Source organism: Ictidomys tridecemlineatus, unplaced genomic scaffold (assembly GCF_052094955.1).
Source record: "Ictidomys tridecemlineatus isolate mIctTri1 unplaced genomic scaffold, mIctTri1.hap1 Scaffold_1660, whole genome shotgun sequence".
Taxonomy (NCBI): Eukaryota; Metazoa; Chordata; class Mammalia; order Rodentia; family Sciuridae; genus Ictidomys; species Ictidomys tridecemlineatus.
The window spans coordinates 33066-48815 of NW_027521450.1; the positions used below are offsets into that span (position 1 = coordinate 33066).

The 15750-nt window shown below is 37.0% G+C and overlaps 1 long non-coding RNA gene across 1 annotated transcript in view; it reads right to left on the bottom strand.

Moving 5' to 3' along the window:
• The window catches only part of LOC144372819 (uncharacterized), a 30205-nt gene extending 16626 nt beyond the window's left edge, over positions 1–13579 (bottom strand). The window contains exons 1-2 of the long non-coding RNA XR_013432692.1: positions 13460–13579; positions 1560–1651 (exon numbers count right to left, since the gene is read on the bottom strand). This is a non-coding gene — a long non-coding RNA (uncharacterized LOC144372819). The remainder of the gene's footprint in view (positions 1–1559; positions 1652–13459) is intronic.
• Between the last annotated feature and the right edge of the window lie 2171 nt (positions 13580–15750).

Consider the following 15750-nt stretch of genomic DNA (forward strand, 5'->3'; position numbering starts at 1 on the left):
CATTTTTCTCTGGTGCACAGTAAAATTTATGTACACATTCAAGAAGAGCAATTTTAACATTAACTTTAATTGTTACTTAATATCATATTTTATTCATACTACTAAACATCATCATGGTCTCATAAAAAGATACAACTATTTTAAACTTAAGCACACTGTAGAATTATTAACAAATTAGACAAAGTTAAAAAGAAACAAATACTAGTAATTTTCAGTTAATGACAGGAAAAATTACTTTAAGAATGAGCTACAGGGGCTGGTGTCATGGCTTGGTGGTAGAGCAGTTGCCTACCATGCGTAAGACACTGAGTTCAATCCTCAGCACCACCTAAAAATAAATAAATAAAGGTATTGTGTCCATCTTCAACTAAAAATATTTAAAAAAAAAATAACAGGCTATAAAGTAAAAATTATAATCATGCTACCAAAGTAGTAATATTTATTTTAAAAATACAACTCAGGGGAGAAAAAAAATCTCTTAGTATTCCTGCATTTACTCAGGGGATTCAAACTTAGAGCCAGTTACCTTTCTTTGAAATATTTGGTGAATTTTACAGGCTGATAAGTAGCAATTTCCAGAACCACCACAGCAGGTTTCACTAGAATTACCACAAGCATATCAAAAAATTATTTCATCATATCTTTTAGTTCTTAAAACTTAATTTCATCACAAGAAGACATATTTTAATAAATACCAGTTTAAAATCTAAATTTGAAGCAAAAGCATAGTAACTTGTTTAGGGAAGAGAGAAGCTGGGCTTGAATTCATGTTTAGGTCCTTAAGACAATGACTTGTATGTCAAATTGGATTCTAAAAGTTTAAGGGAGTAATTAAACATGCAGCGACAGTGACATCTAGTGTTAACAGCTGCAAGCCAACTACACTACTATTAAATCCTCAAATGCTGAAGAACTATCCAAAGCTTCTCTTTAAGAACAAACAGAACTTCTGCATTATATTAAAAAATAATAATAATAATAACCAAAATGGTTCCATAGATTTCCTTCCAGACATTAAAAAGCCTTACTGAAAAAAAAAGAGTAAATTAAAGACCAAAAAGTAAATGCATTATTTATTTCACACAGTCAACATCTCCAACTTTCTCCCTTCGTTTAGGAGAGTAATGAATGCACAGGTAGTCTGGAAGGTGTTCTGATAAGAGTTTCACAATCTTTTAAACTTTCGCCTATATGATTAAAGATACTGCACAGATAGTAAATACTCGATAACACATCAGGAAAAAAGAATGTAGGACATTTCAGGAATACTTGAAGAAGACACAAAGAAAAAAGAATAGTTACTGCAGTGAGAAACAAGTCTATATTTCAGCCCTGGCTTCCTTGCTTTATATTTGTTGATTTGAAAGGTCAACTTTGTAATCAGTTGATATTTTTGCCCAAGGATTTAGAATTTGGCAGCACAGGTTAATTCATTATACCATTTTTATAGTTTTATGCTACAGATGAATCTGTAATAGTAAGCAAAATTTCGACAATTATTTTTGGCCAGGACAATTTTGTGTAAAAAGAAAAGTTAGCATTAGATGAAGCTTACTTACCTATTTGTTTTGGAAAGTTCGTCCTTTCCCCTTTTAACTCCAAAAATTCTTGTGATCAAGGAACTAAAGAGAAGAGTGGATGAATTTCTCACCTATTATAAAAATAAACACACAATATGGGTCAAGGAATATTTATGGCATGAAATCAACATGTATAATGGTCAACTAGGTATTCCAATCATTATACCATTGGCTAGTGTAGGACTAAAGAAAACATGGTTTGTTTTCACAAAATGAGACAACTTTAAAAAAAAAAAAACTTAATAGTAATTGACTCAATGAACTCTTAAATTAAGCCCTAACTCCAAACACAATATAGTTTTTTCCTATTCTAATATTATCAATTGATTTCATTTTGTCCTTGAATTGAATCATCAAACAGTACTTTAAGAAAAAAAAAAACTATTTTTCATATCCTTCCTGACAACGATTATTCTAGACCTCAACTCTTTTCACTTATTTTTCTGTACTTACCTACCTGTGAGAAAATACTTGTAAGACTTAATTTCAAAGAATCCATGTAATAAATAGTCAAGAAAATACTTAATATTCCAAATGCCATTAACTTCACAATGCCAATAATATAGCCAAGGGATATTAACCCTAAAATTATATGATAGAACTGATTAATAAAAACAAGAGGCAAGAATAATGTTAATAAACTTGGATCATTTCTCCAAGACACTACAGAGTATGTTTTCCAAGCCAATGCATCAAGATACTTTGGAATTTCACGACAATGTCTTGAATATTCTAGCATTATTGGTCTTCCTCAATCACCTTGCCAAATCAGAGTAGAGAGGTTTAAGTATGTACTGCCTTCCTTATGGTGTGCAAGGCAATATACCAGCACCACAGAGAATACCTAGAAATAGAAGACACACAATTGCTGCCATCATAGAGCTTATTTTCTAATTAGGTAAGTGATCATATGGTATGTTAAGTAGCAATATAATCAGAAAAGTCATTAAAAGTAATAATGCAGGCTGGAGCCATAGCTCAGTGGTAGAGCTCTTGCCTCACACATGTGAGGCACTGGGTTTGATCCTCAGCACCACACAAAAATAAATTAATAAACAAAGATTTTTTTTTTAAAAGTAATAACTTGAGATTTAGAAAACCACTTCCTGAAACCATTGCATAAGGGTCACAAACTCAAACGCCCAGTAGAAGCAGGGAGCAACAGAGGCAGCAGTGGACTGTGTCTAATGTAGTCCCTGCTCAGCTTCAGCTGACTAGCTGCCATGAAGGAATGCAAGCCTAATGTTGCCAGATCTTCTGCTTTTTTAACAGAAGCCAGAAACATGATTTTTATGTGAAATCTCACTATTTTGAAATGTTGGCAACAAATTAAAGAAAAGGGGAAGTGGAAAAATGACCATAGAGTCCAAATAAAATTCATACCAAAATTGCAATGAAACCCTAATCTTGGACAGATCTACTTAGGTCCATTCAATAGTCAGCAAACATTAATGGAGTCCCTACTACATGCCCTGCCTAATATGCCCAAACTGTAACAAATAGATCCATCCTGTCAATATCAGTATCACCTCTGCCTAGCACAGGTCTTGATTATCTTACCCAGTCTCAGAAGGCTTGGTAAGGACATTTAGGACACCATTACTTCCCTCAAATCATAACAATGATAAAACACAAAAAGAAAGGTTAAAAGTAGGGCTCAGTGATAGAGTGCTTGCCCAGCACCACAAGTAATAACAAAAAAATAAACAAAACACAACAGAAACACAATTCCATTTTGCCCTAAACCAAACTCTCTGACAAAGGCTGCCAGATGCACTAAAGTTAAACATCTGGAGATGTTGAGAATACACACTTTAAACAAAACCATAGGGGCCTGTTTCACAAAGTGAACAGGCACAAAACAGAAATAAAATTCTTTTTTTTTAATCAATAGACTGAGGGCAGGAGACAGATAATGCATTTTAGTAATATTAATATGGACAAATGAAGCCGGGTGCAGTGACACACGCCTGTAATCCCAGAAAGGCAGGGGGACCACAAGTTCAAAGGCTGAGGCAGGGGGACCACAAGTTCAAAGCCAGCCTCAGCAACTTACTGAGGCCTGAGCAGCTTAGTAAGACCCTGTCTCTAAATTAAAAAAAAAAAAAAAAAGATGAACCAATGGGTATCAATACTATCAGCTTGATCCATCCTGCATTGGCTGAATGTTTGTGCCTCCTTCCCCAAATACATATGTAGAAATCCTAACCTTCAAAGTGATGGCTTTGGGAGGTGGGGTACTTAGGATATGATTAGGTTATGAAATCTTTACCCTTATAAATGGGATATTAAATGCTCATATTAAAGAGACGAGAGAGAGAGAGAGAGAGAGAGAGAGAGAGAGAGAGAGAGAGAGAGATCCATTGCCCCTTTTAACCTTTTACAAGATAAGGCACCTTCTATGAACCAAAAAGCAGGCCCTCATGAGACACTGAATCTGCTGGCACATCGATCTTGGATTTCCCAGCCTCCAGAACTATGAGAAATAAATTTTTGCTGCTTATAAGTCACCCATTCTGTGGCATTTGGTTATACCAGCTCAAACAGACCAAGAAATCCATTATAAAATTCCTCCATTTAGTAGCCAATTATGATCAATACCTATTCTGATACATATAGCAAAACGGTGATACTCTATCAGAACTTCTGCATTAATTACTTAACATTCCCAGAAAAAAATTTTAAAAACTTTCCCTAATCATCTATTTGGTTACCCTGTTCACTCAATACAGAATTATTTGCATGTATTAACCAATTTTCCATTCAGGGCAGAGCAAACCTCCAAAAGTAATCAATTGATGATACTTGGTTTTAATATTTTAAAAATGACTTTCCCTTCTTTGAGATACAATACACATACTGTAAAATTCACCATTTTGAAGTATACAAGTCAGTGGTTTTTACTATATTTCTAAAGTGGGAGACTATCACCACTAAATCAACAATATTTTCACAGCCCCAAAATGAAACCCTGCACACATTAGTCATCATTTTCCCTCCACCCATAGGAGGAAAGCACTGATCTATTTCTGTCTCTAAATATTTGCCTATTCCAGACATTTCATATACATAGGATCATGAAACAGATGGCCTTTTATGTAAGCCTTCTTTCACTCAGCACAATATCCTCAAGATTCACCCATATTCTAACATTTTTTGATATGTTCTTCCTTTTTATGGTAATATCCCATAATAGAGATATATCACATTTTTTAAATCTGTTCAGCATTTGATGGGACATTTGGCTTGTTTCCCATTTTTTGGCTATTATGGATAATGCTACTAAAAACATCTGTGCACAAATTTTTGTATCAACATGTTTTCATTTCTCTTAGGTATACATCCAGAAGTAGTATGGTAAATTATTACAGTAACTCTGCTTGTAGGAACTGCCAAAATGGTGGTACCATTTTATATTCTGATTAGCAATATATTAGGGCTTTAATTTCACCAATTCTGTGATTCTGCACATCTTCCTCAATACTTTTATTGTCCATCTTTTTAATCTTAGTGAGTACAAAATGGTATCTCATTGTGGCTATGATTTGCATTTCCCTAATGACGCTAAACATCTTTTTATGTACTTATTGACCATCTGAATATCTTTTTTGGGGAAATATATTCAAATGAACTGTCCATTTTTTTAATTGGGTTGTCTTTTTATTATTATTGAGTTCTAAGAGTTTTCTGTATATTCTTAATTTTGATCAAGTCTAATTTACCTATGTTGTTTTCTGTTGCTTGTACCTTAGGTGTTGTATCTAAGACACTGTTAACCCACTCCAAGGTACAAAAACTTACACAAGTTTTCTTCTAAAATTTTTATAGCTCTTACATTTAGATTTTTTATCCATTTTTAGTTCCTCAAACATGAAATTCATTCCCTTGCATTATAGCTATCTAATGGTACTAGTACTATTGGTTGAAAGAACTATTCTTTCTCCATTGATCTTTGAGCACTATTTTTTAAATTTTTTGTGGAGATTTATTTCTGGACAATCAATCCTATTCCATGATTTATATGTCTATCCTGATGTCAAATCCATAATCAAATTTACTACTGCTTAGTAGTAATTTTTGAAATTGGGGCCTATGAGCCCTTTGACTTTTTTTTCAAGATTGTTTTGTCTAGTATGGGACCCTTGTATTTTTTTTAACATATATTAGGACCAAAATATTAATTTATGCCAAAAAATATTCAGATGGAATTTTGACAGAAATTATGTTGAATCTGTAGATCAATTTGGGGAATATTATCATCTTAATGATAGAACATCTTCCAATAATGAACATGGGATATCTGGTCCTCTTGCATTTCTCTGAATAATGTTTTCAGATTTTCAGTGTGAAAGGTTGCACTTTTTCTGTTAAATTAATTTCCTTTTAAAAAATATTTCTATTAGTTATTGATGGGCCTTTATTTATTTGTTTATATGTGGTGCTGAGAATAGAACCAGTTTCTCACACATGCTGGGCAAGCACTCTACCACTGAGCCACAACCCCAGCCTCATCTTCTGTTAAATTTATTTCTAAAGTATTTTATTCTTCTTTATATTTTTATTAGTGCATTATAGTTATACATAATAGTGGTATTCTTTGTGACATGTACATACATGCATATATTGTAATTTACTCCATTTCATTCTCTAGATTTCCCCTTTCCCTCCCTTCCTCCTTTCCTGAATCCCCTTTCTCTACTGATCTTTCTTCTATTTATTTTATTACCTTTATTTATTTAATTTTTATTAGGTGCATTATAATTATACATAAAAGTGTGACTCATTGTGATATATGCATACAGCACATAGCATAATTTAGTCCATTTAGTCTTCCTCCACTCCACCCTGCCCTTCAATGACTTTCTTCTATTACACTATTCTCCCTTCTGTTTTCTTCAGATTCCCTTTTATTATTCCTTATTTCTCTTCACTTCCACACAGGAGAGAAAAGATTTGACCCTCGTCTCCCTGAGTCTGGCTTATTCACTTAGCATGTTGTCCTCTAGTTATATCCATTTATCAGCAAACGATATAATTTCATTCTTCTTGATGGCTGAGTAGAACTCCATTGTGTACTGCCAGTGTCTCGGCTGGCACTGAATCACGAGCCACTACACAGCTTTGTAGATTCAAATAGCAATTCTTTATTCCCAAACTCACACTGGCCTCCAGCTAACACATTCTGCTCCAATCTCCAATATCCCGCCACCCCCAATCACCTACTCCACAGAGGCTTTTTCCAAATCCAATTTGAATCTCAATGGGAACACGCAGCAGGAACACCCTAATCCCAGCAGCAATAATCTTCAACCTCCAACTTCCCTAAAACCCCTATTGTCTTAAAGTGGGAATGCCTTAAACCCAAATTATCTTAAGCCCAGATACTTCCTCAAACCTGCAGGATACTTCCTCAAACCTGGATCCACCCTCAATCACCTTGAGCAGGGTTGCCTTTCTCAAACACACATGCAAGGTCACAGCGGATTTCAAAGGCAAGTCCATTTAACATGGGGTACGCTGGCAAGGATTTTGAATCGTCATTCCTACTTGGCAATGGCCCTCAGCAGTGTACATATGCCATACATTTTCTTCTCTTCTTTTATTCTTTTTTAAAAATTCTTTTTGAATTCATGTTTGAACTATTCATTGCTCAAGTAAAAATGACTTTGATACTTTTATCTTGTATTCAGCCACCTCATTGAACTTGTTTATTAGCTCTAATTTATGTGAGTGTGTTCCTTAGGATTTTCTACATAAAAGATCATGGCATCAGAAAATAAAAACAGTTACACCTTCCTTTATTACATCTTATTTTGGCCTGATTGCCCTAGTTAGGAGTTCTAATGTAATGCTGAACATAAGTGGCAAGAGTGTATACCTTTGACCTTTTACTGATCTTAAGGGAGAGCTTTCAGTTTTTCACCAGTAAGTATATGCTATGTTTTCCACTGCTGTTCTTGATCAGGTTGAGAAAATTCCATTCCTAGGTCATTGAGTGTTTTTAATCATGAAACGGAATTAGATTATTTTCAAATGCTTTTTTTCTACATCTGCTTAAACATCATTTAATTTTTGCCCTTTATTCATTACATGTTACATTAGCTGATTTCCTATGCTGAGATGTATACTGTTTTAAAACTGTAGAAGTTAAAAAACAGACCACTAAATAGTTATTATAAAGGGTCAGTTGGTCCCATTATTTTTGAGACTGTGGCAAGGCAAAACATCATGGCAGGGAGCATGTAGTAGAGCACAACTGTTTACCTTATGGGAGTCAGAAAGCAAAAGAAAAGAGAGGAGGGGTGTAGGTCCCAACAGGATTTTCGAGAGCAGGCCTCCATGACCTAACTTCCTCCCACTAGGCCCCACCTCCCAAAGGTTCTATTACTTCCCAATAGTACCACAGGATGGTGATCAAGCCTTTCACACATGGGCCTCTGGGGAAATTCTTAGATCCAAACTATAGCAACAGTAATACAATAAAAGCAAATTCCTTTGGGGAAAAATGAATGAAGGAGTATGCAAGTTAAAAAAAATTAAAGACAGAATTAGTGGTAAAGTTGAAAATGCAGAGATTAGAACAACTGTCAAATATTTCTACCTATAAATAATTCTTTTTATCAGGGAAAACCAGAATACTTCCTGCTCTCTACCTCTTTCTTCACTGAGTCTCCAACATATGGTTGGCAGGGACTTGGTAGTCAGCTGCAAAGTGACAACTGTTACCAAAGTATTTCTCTTCTATTCATTGAATAATTTTTTTCTTTCTTTCTTGGCATAAGAAAGCTTCTATATATAGACTTGTATAAGAGATAGAAGAATTTATTAGCTCTAATTTATTAGAAAATTAGGTTACACCAGGTTGTATGCGTGTGTACAAGCACATATGTACACTCATTTTTTAATTACATAACATATAAACTCCCTTAACAAATATTCAAAAAATATGAAAGGGGAGCCTACCCTGTGCAATTGCTATGTAGCATGATCACTGACACACCATACACCCCTAGTAGGCAGTCAAGGATAGGGTCAAGATACAACATTTTAATATTCTGTCCAGGGTATGTGATACAGGTTTAGAGCAGAAAGAGACATTTTTTGAAAACAATTAAATGAGATTTGAGTTCTAAGCCATGTGACTTTGAAGAAATCCTACACCTATAATCCAGAAAAACCATGCCATATTTTCTGGGCTTCTAAGGAGAAGACCAGCAATACTTGAGTTCTTGGTAACTGTCTTCCAAAGCTGTAAGATACTTCTCCCATGAGAGGTCAAAAGTAAAGAAAGGGTTTCCACTAATCCATACAGCATCTATAAGTGAATTAGAAAAAAATGTACCTCTTCCTCTGAGTAAATGAAGCTCCATTACAAGGCACATAGCATGATGAGTGGAGCACAGCTGGATTTCAAGACTACACAGCCCTAAGCCTGGAACCTTCATAGCAACTTCACAACTGCCAGAGGGCAGAGTCATTGGTGCCAACAAGACACAAAGTAACCGTGGCAGTGCTGCCAGGAAGATCTGAAAGTGTCTTTTTTGTATATTCCTCTGATATCCCCTGCATGCTGTGAATCAGAACTGACTTGAGAGAAGCAAGATAAAACTGTTCTAGATGAAAATATAACCTCAGGATGGGTCATAGGAGGACCCTAGTTGGGTTGCTTGGCAAGCTCTATTGGAAAGGCTGAGAGTTGCCTAGGGAAAGGCAATCAGGTGTCCAACAGTCACTAAACATAATAAAGAGAATCAGATGCTATTTTAAAAGAAAAACTGCCCAGAAAACTCTAAGGATCTATGCATATGTATCTATAAGTCATTTTATGTAACACTTGTCCAAGTTGGGTTAATGCCCCAAGGGGTAAACTCTGACCAACAAGAAACAAGCAATGGGACTCTTCTAAGAGGTAGTAGTTTCACATAGTAGAAGATGTACCATGTGACAAGACAACCAGCTCAGTTTTCTTGCAAGGTTAGGGCCTACTTGGTAGCATCTTTCCTCCTTTCTTGCCTTATTTATTGTTTTCTTTCATTCTTGCTGCTCTGGGTTTGTACCACTCAATAAAACCTTACCTCCAGTTGCTTTCTGAGGACACAGGGCCCAAGCCCTACAAATCAGCTAAAATGACCTTTTCTGCAATCCTATCACACACAAAACTGCTTTACCACACTTCAGATTCTGAAGTCAGACAGATAATAGTTGCACATTCTTAGACAAAGGTATTTCACGTCTCTTAGCCTTATTTTATTTATATATAAAATATGAAGTATAATAAAGTTTACTGAAATTAATCAATGTAATATAAATGATGCCAGGTACATTATTTATATTAGTATTTCCAGTGCTTAATATGTCATCTACTACACTGTAGGTATGCCTAATGCCTACAATGTTTACAATAGTACATTTTCTCTGTATTTAAAAAATTCCAACCAAGTAGCAAAGATTGAAAGATCTGTAAGGTCTCAATACAAATAGCCAGTAATCTGTAAAAACACATTAAATCTATACATGAATGCTCTCTGAAAAATGGCCCTTTACTGCAAATAATTCACTTTACCTGGGTTTTTGCCTCTCCAACTTATCAGGAAAAACAATTAAGTCAAAAGTACAGATGTAGCCAGCTTTAGGCACAATATATTCCTGAGAGGATGCACACAAATCAAATTTCTGTAAATCAAACCATATTTCACAAGCACTAGGGGAAAAAACACCCTTTAAAATGACTTCAACAAATAATGCTATAGTAAACTGTTACTGTAAAATGAAGGTTTCTTCATAGCCGGTGATTATGTTGACTTATAATTTCATTAGGTTTTCATAAGAAAGGAAATACAGCAATCAGCATATGGCAACATGAGCTCCCTCCCACCCCACATGAAGTCCCATGCTTGCTCAGGACTCTACAAGCAAGAAGATCATCACCAGAACTGAACACAGCCAATGCTATGCCTGGAGTCTGTGAAACTGTGAGCTAAATAAACCTTTGTTGTTATAAAGTTAAAAAAATTTATGGCAACAGTATAGATTGTCACAGGTATGATGTTACTTTGTCTGACAAAGCAAGAACAGCAAACAGAAACAAAATATTCCTATACAACCAGTGTTCAAAAGGAAGATTCCAGTTAATAAAATTATCATAAGCATTTATATTATTACAAGCTTTTGTGGATATATATATGGATATGGATAGTATTCATGCATAAAACTCACAGGATAAAAAATATGCATCAGAATCATGATAACTCTGTGGTGGCTTAACAGGTAACTCATTTTAAAGGTTTCTCTTATGTTTTCCTTTATTTAAAAAAATTTTTCAGGCATATGCATTACTGTTTTGGGTCTCACAAATGGACTTCCACAAAGGAATCATTTGTTTCTGACACTTTTGGCTTTCGCAAAAAGTTGGGAAAATCACCACATTTCACACTGCTAAAGCCCTTTCACAGAAAATATTTCTTGTATTATCTGGATTAGACTTGAAGAAAACAATATTAATATTGTTGGCAATCAGTTTTACCATCTCTAATTTTCCTGATGATCAAGCCACATTCCTACATCTCTGATTACACTGATGGTATACGGGTATTGTTCTACTTCCTATAAATGTAAAAGGTAAACGCTGTGCCTTCAAGGGCAGTTATGCAATGCTCCTAGACAGAATTCCAAAAGTCTGCATCTCTTACAAGAAGATGCCCAATTGTCTAGGCAAATGTTGGCAACTTTGAGGAGTGTTCCTCACACTGGGAGTCTGTGCCTTTGGCAGCCACTGCAACAGACTGAATCTCAATTAGAGGCTTATCATATTGGTACGGAATGGTTTGTGCAGCCTACTAATTGGAAAGCCTGCCTGTCTAGTAAATACTCCACTCTGTGGATTTTGTTTTGTTTGTGGGAGTTGTGGGTGGGGAGTTACAAAGGATTGAACTCAGGGGGACTTAACCACTTGAGCCACATCCCCAGCCCTACTTTACATTTTATCTAGAGACAGGGTCTCACTGAGATGCTTATGCCTCACTGTTGCTGAGGCTGGCTTTGAACTCATAATCCTCCTGCCTCAGATCTCCAGAGCTGCTGGGATCACAGGCATGCGCCACCACACCCCACCACTCTGTGGGTTTAAGACCTAGGTTCTTTGCTCCTCCCCTCCCCTTTGCCAAGCATTTTTGTAAAGCCACATGTCAAGCGCCTATGAATCATAGGTTATTGTCCTTTACTCTAGAAGACACAATGACATAGGAGAAAAAAAAATAAGGGTTTCTCCAAGGAATCATGAAAAAAGACACATGAAAGTTTCCTTTCTTAAATCTAAGAAGTATACTAGGTACTGCTCACAGTCTTTACAGAGTTCTAAGTCAAATGGTTTCTGGACAGTGTTATATTGAAAAAAAAGTGACTCAATATTTTGACTTCTATTTAATGTTTTGTGCTTGATTTTTCAACTTTTTTTATTTTAAAGATAGAGGAGAGAGAGGAGAGAGAGAGAGAGAGAGAGAGAGAGAGAGAGAGAGAGAGAGAGAGAATTTTTAATATTTATTTTTTAGTTCTCGGCGGACACAACATCTTTGTTGGTATGTGGTGCTGAGGATCGAACCCGGGCCGCACGCATGCCAGGCAAGCGCGCTACCGCTTGAGCCACATCCCCAGCCCGATTTTTCAACTTTTGATAGAATATATTGGTACCACTCACTCAACATATGATATACAGAATCTACAACATCCAAAAAGAGATACATTAAGATACTAAGAAAGAGTTGGTCTGCTTCTAGATCAATATTACTAATCAGTAGGGAAATGCAAAGCAAAATCATAAAGGGATACCACTTCACACCCATCAGGAAGAACTATCATTTTAAAAAATGAAAATCCTAAGTGAAGACTTAAACAAATTGGAACTCTTGTGCATTGCTGATATGAACGTAAAATGATACTGTCTCTATGGAAGAGTTTGATGGTTCCTCAAAAAGTTAAACATAGAATTACCCTATAATACACCCAAATTAACTGAAAGCAGGGACTCAGATAACTTGTATGCTAATGCTCACTGCTGAATTACCATAATAAGTAAAATGTCGAAACAATCTATCAACAGATGAGTGGATAAAGAAAATAAAGTACACACATACAATGAAATGTTATGCAGACTTAAAAAGGAATAAAATTCTGACACGTTACAACTTGGTTGAAACTTAAAGACATTATATTAAACGAAATAAGCCAAACATAAATTAATAAATATTGTTATGATTCCACTTATAAGAGATATTAGGTCAGGTAAATTCATAGAATCCAAAGGTATTACAGAGGTTACCGGGGATAAGAAAATACAGGAAGTCAAAACTTAATGAGTATAGATCTTTTGTTGGGGATGACAAAAGGTTCTGAAAATGTGTAATGTGATGAATATTGTATACACTTATGCCAAGTTAAATGGTTAAAATGGCAAATTTAAAAAAAAAAGATAACTGACTTTAAACAAAAGTAATAACAACCTAGGGTAGGCTTACAACACACAAAAAAGTAAAATGTATAACAATAGCAGCATCAAGATAGGAAGAAGAAAAGGGAAGCAAAATATTAAGTTCTTATACTTTAAGTGGCACAGCAAAATATCACTCAAGGGTAGACTGTGATAAGTTAAAGTTATAGCTTACTGCACTAAAATAAAAGACTTTAGTCTAATAAACCAACAAAAGAGATAAAATGAAGCCATAAAACATCAAGAATCAAAATATAGTCTGATCCAAGAATTTATTCCCTAGAGAAATTCCTTGATAAAATGCAATATATATTTTTTTATCATCCAGTGAAAGGTTTATTAAAACTTAATCAGAGGTACAATTAAATCAATGAAAGTAAATGGCAAAAGCACTCACTGCCCAGACTGGTGAGGTAAAACCCAGAATTGCAGCCTTAGCTCCATCGGCAACATACGGAATGATATTTTCTCCTAGATGTGTATCTCTAAACAAGGCTCTGAGGATATTCAAAGCATGAACCTAGGACAAGAAGTTCAAAATTAGCTGTGAGTTAATAACTATGGTGATTCTAAATCTGTATATAAAATTATAAGAAGAAAGTAATAATATGCAAATGAAACAGTAGATTTAATAAAATAATAATTGATAAAAATAATTTTTAGACATTAGTAAGAACAATGTAATAAAAAAATTTGATCCAACGAACCTATGAGGAATCCTGAATCTAACAAACACATTCTTTTCAAGGAACATTTATTCTTTAAAATGGCCTCAAACAAGGAACATTTGTTTTTTAAAATGGCCTCAAATATAGGATTTCATTTTTATAACATTAAAGTAAAAGGTAAAACTAAAGTGTTAGAAATTAGGATTTTGGTTACTGTCAGGGAAAGAGTGCTGATTAGAAGAGAACATGAAGGGGCCTTGGTGTCCTAGAAAAGTTCTGCTTCTTTCTTGTTACACAAATGTGATCACTTTGTGAAGCTGTAATGACTTGCACACTGTATATTATAATTAAATCTAAAAATGCATATAAAATATGACAGGGACAGCATGAGAAAGGAAGAACATAAGCCAATCTCAATTATGAACCCAGTGAGAAGCATAAATATATATCCTTTCTAAAGAAAATTTAATAATGTATAAAAACATGTCAAAGTTGAGTTCATTCTCAGTATGCAAATATATTTAAAAATCAGCATAAGTGCTGGGAATGTAGTTCAGTGGTAGAGCAATTGCCTAGCGTGTACAAGGCCCTTCAATCCCCAGCATTGAAAACTACAACAAAAAGAATAACATGTAATTCATGATATTTGAAAATTCTAGGGGAAAACAAAACGTATTTATCTCAAATGATGCAGGAAAGCACTCAACAATTGTTTTTTTTTTTTAATCAGATAAAGGACAGATTAAAAATTTCAACAAATAACAACAACATAAAGATGCCTGCTATCTCTATTTCTAGCAAAATTGTGCTACAGGTTCCAGCAGCAAAATAAGATAAATAAAAATTTTTAAAAGACTAAGCATTAGAAAGCTAACAAACTTAGGATTACCTACTAGGGATACAATTATCTATAAAGAAAATCCTAAGAATTTATAGACAAGTCATTAGTTGTATTATAGCAGTTCAGGTAAGTTGCTAAACATAAGTACAACAATCACCAAAAAATCAATTTCATTCTCACAGAGAACAACAGATAATATAAAATTTAGAAATATCATTTATAAGAAAAATATATAGAAATAAACCTCATAAAAGATTCATAAGACTTTTATGAGGAAAATATATGCATTCCTACCCACAAGGTATGAGAATTTCTGTTGCTTACCAGCACCTTGGTATTATGAGACCTTTACAGTTTTTACTTTTCTTTATGAAATGGCTCGGACTCGGGGGCCAGAGGCGGCACGACGCTGCGGGGGAGTGGGCAGCGCAGGCGGGCCAGGGGTCGGCGGGACCCAGGGACCGGGGAACCGGAGACCCGGCGCGGGAGCGCGGCTCGGGCGGGCAGGGGGCTCCGGCGCCGGGGGAGGATGTGCGGGCGGCGGGGCGCTGCCGCCGGCGCCAGGTCGGTGCGCCGAATGCCGGGAGCCGCGCCGGGGCGGGGGGGGAAGGGGTCCGCGGCGCGGGGGGGGGGAGGGGTCCGCGGCGCGGGGGGGGGGGGGGAAGGGGTCCGCGGCGTGGGGGGGGGGAAGGGGTCCGCGGCGCGGCGGGCGGGGCCCCGGGGCCGGGCGCAACGGGCGGGAAGGTGCGGCGGCCTCAGGCGCGCTGGCCCGGGTGGGGGTCGGGTCCCGGGAGGCCCCCTCCTACCTTTGCCGGGTGCCACGTACACGGAGTAGAGCAGCGAGGACGAGAGCGAGAAGAAGAAGAGCGGCGAGCAGAGAGCGGCGCGGCAGCCACAGCAGCCCCCGGCGGGCGCACATGCTGCAGCCGGGCGGCCGCTTGAGGGCCGCGGCCTGCTCCTGCCGCTCCAGTGCGCCGCCGCCTGGGCCTCGGCCGCCGTCTCCGGAGCCTCGCGGGACGCCGCCGCCGCCGCCTCGCGGATCCCAGCCAACGGCCGCCGCGGGACGGGCCACATGAAGCGGGCGGGGCGACGGGGGCGAGGCTGGCGGTCGCACAGGGGCGGAGGGGCGGGACCAGTGCCGCTGGGCACCGTCGCAAAAGACCCGCGCTCGCCACCCGA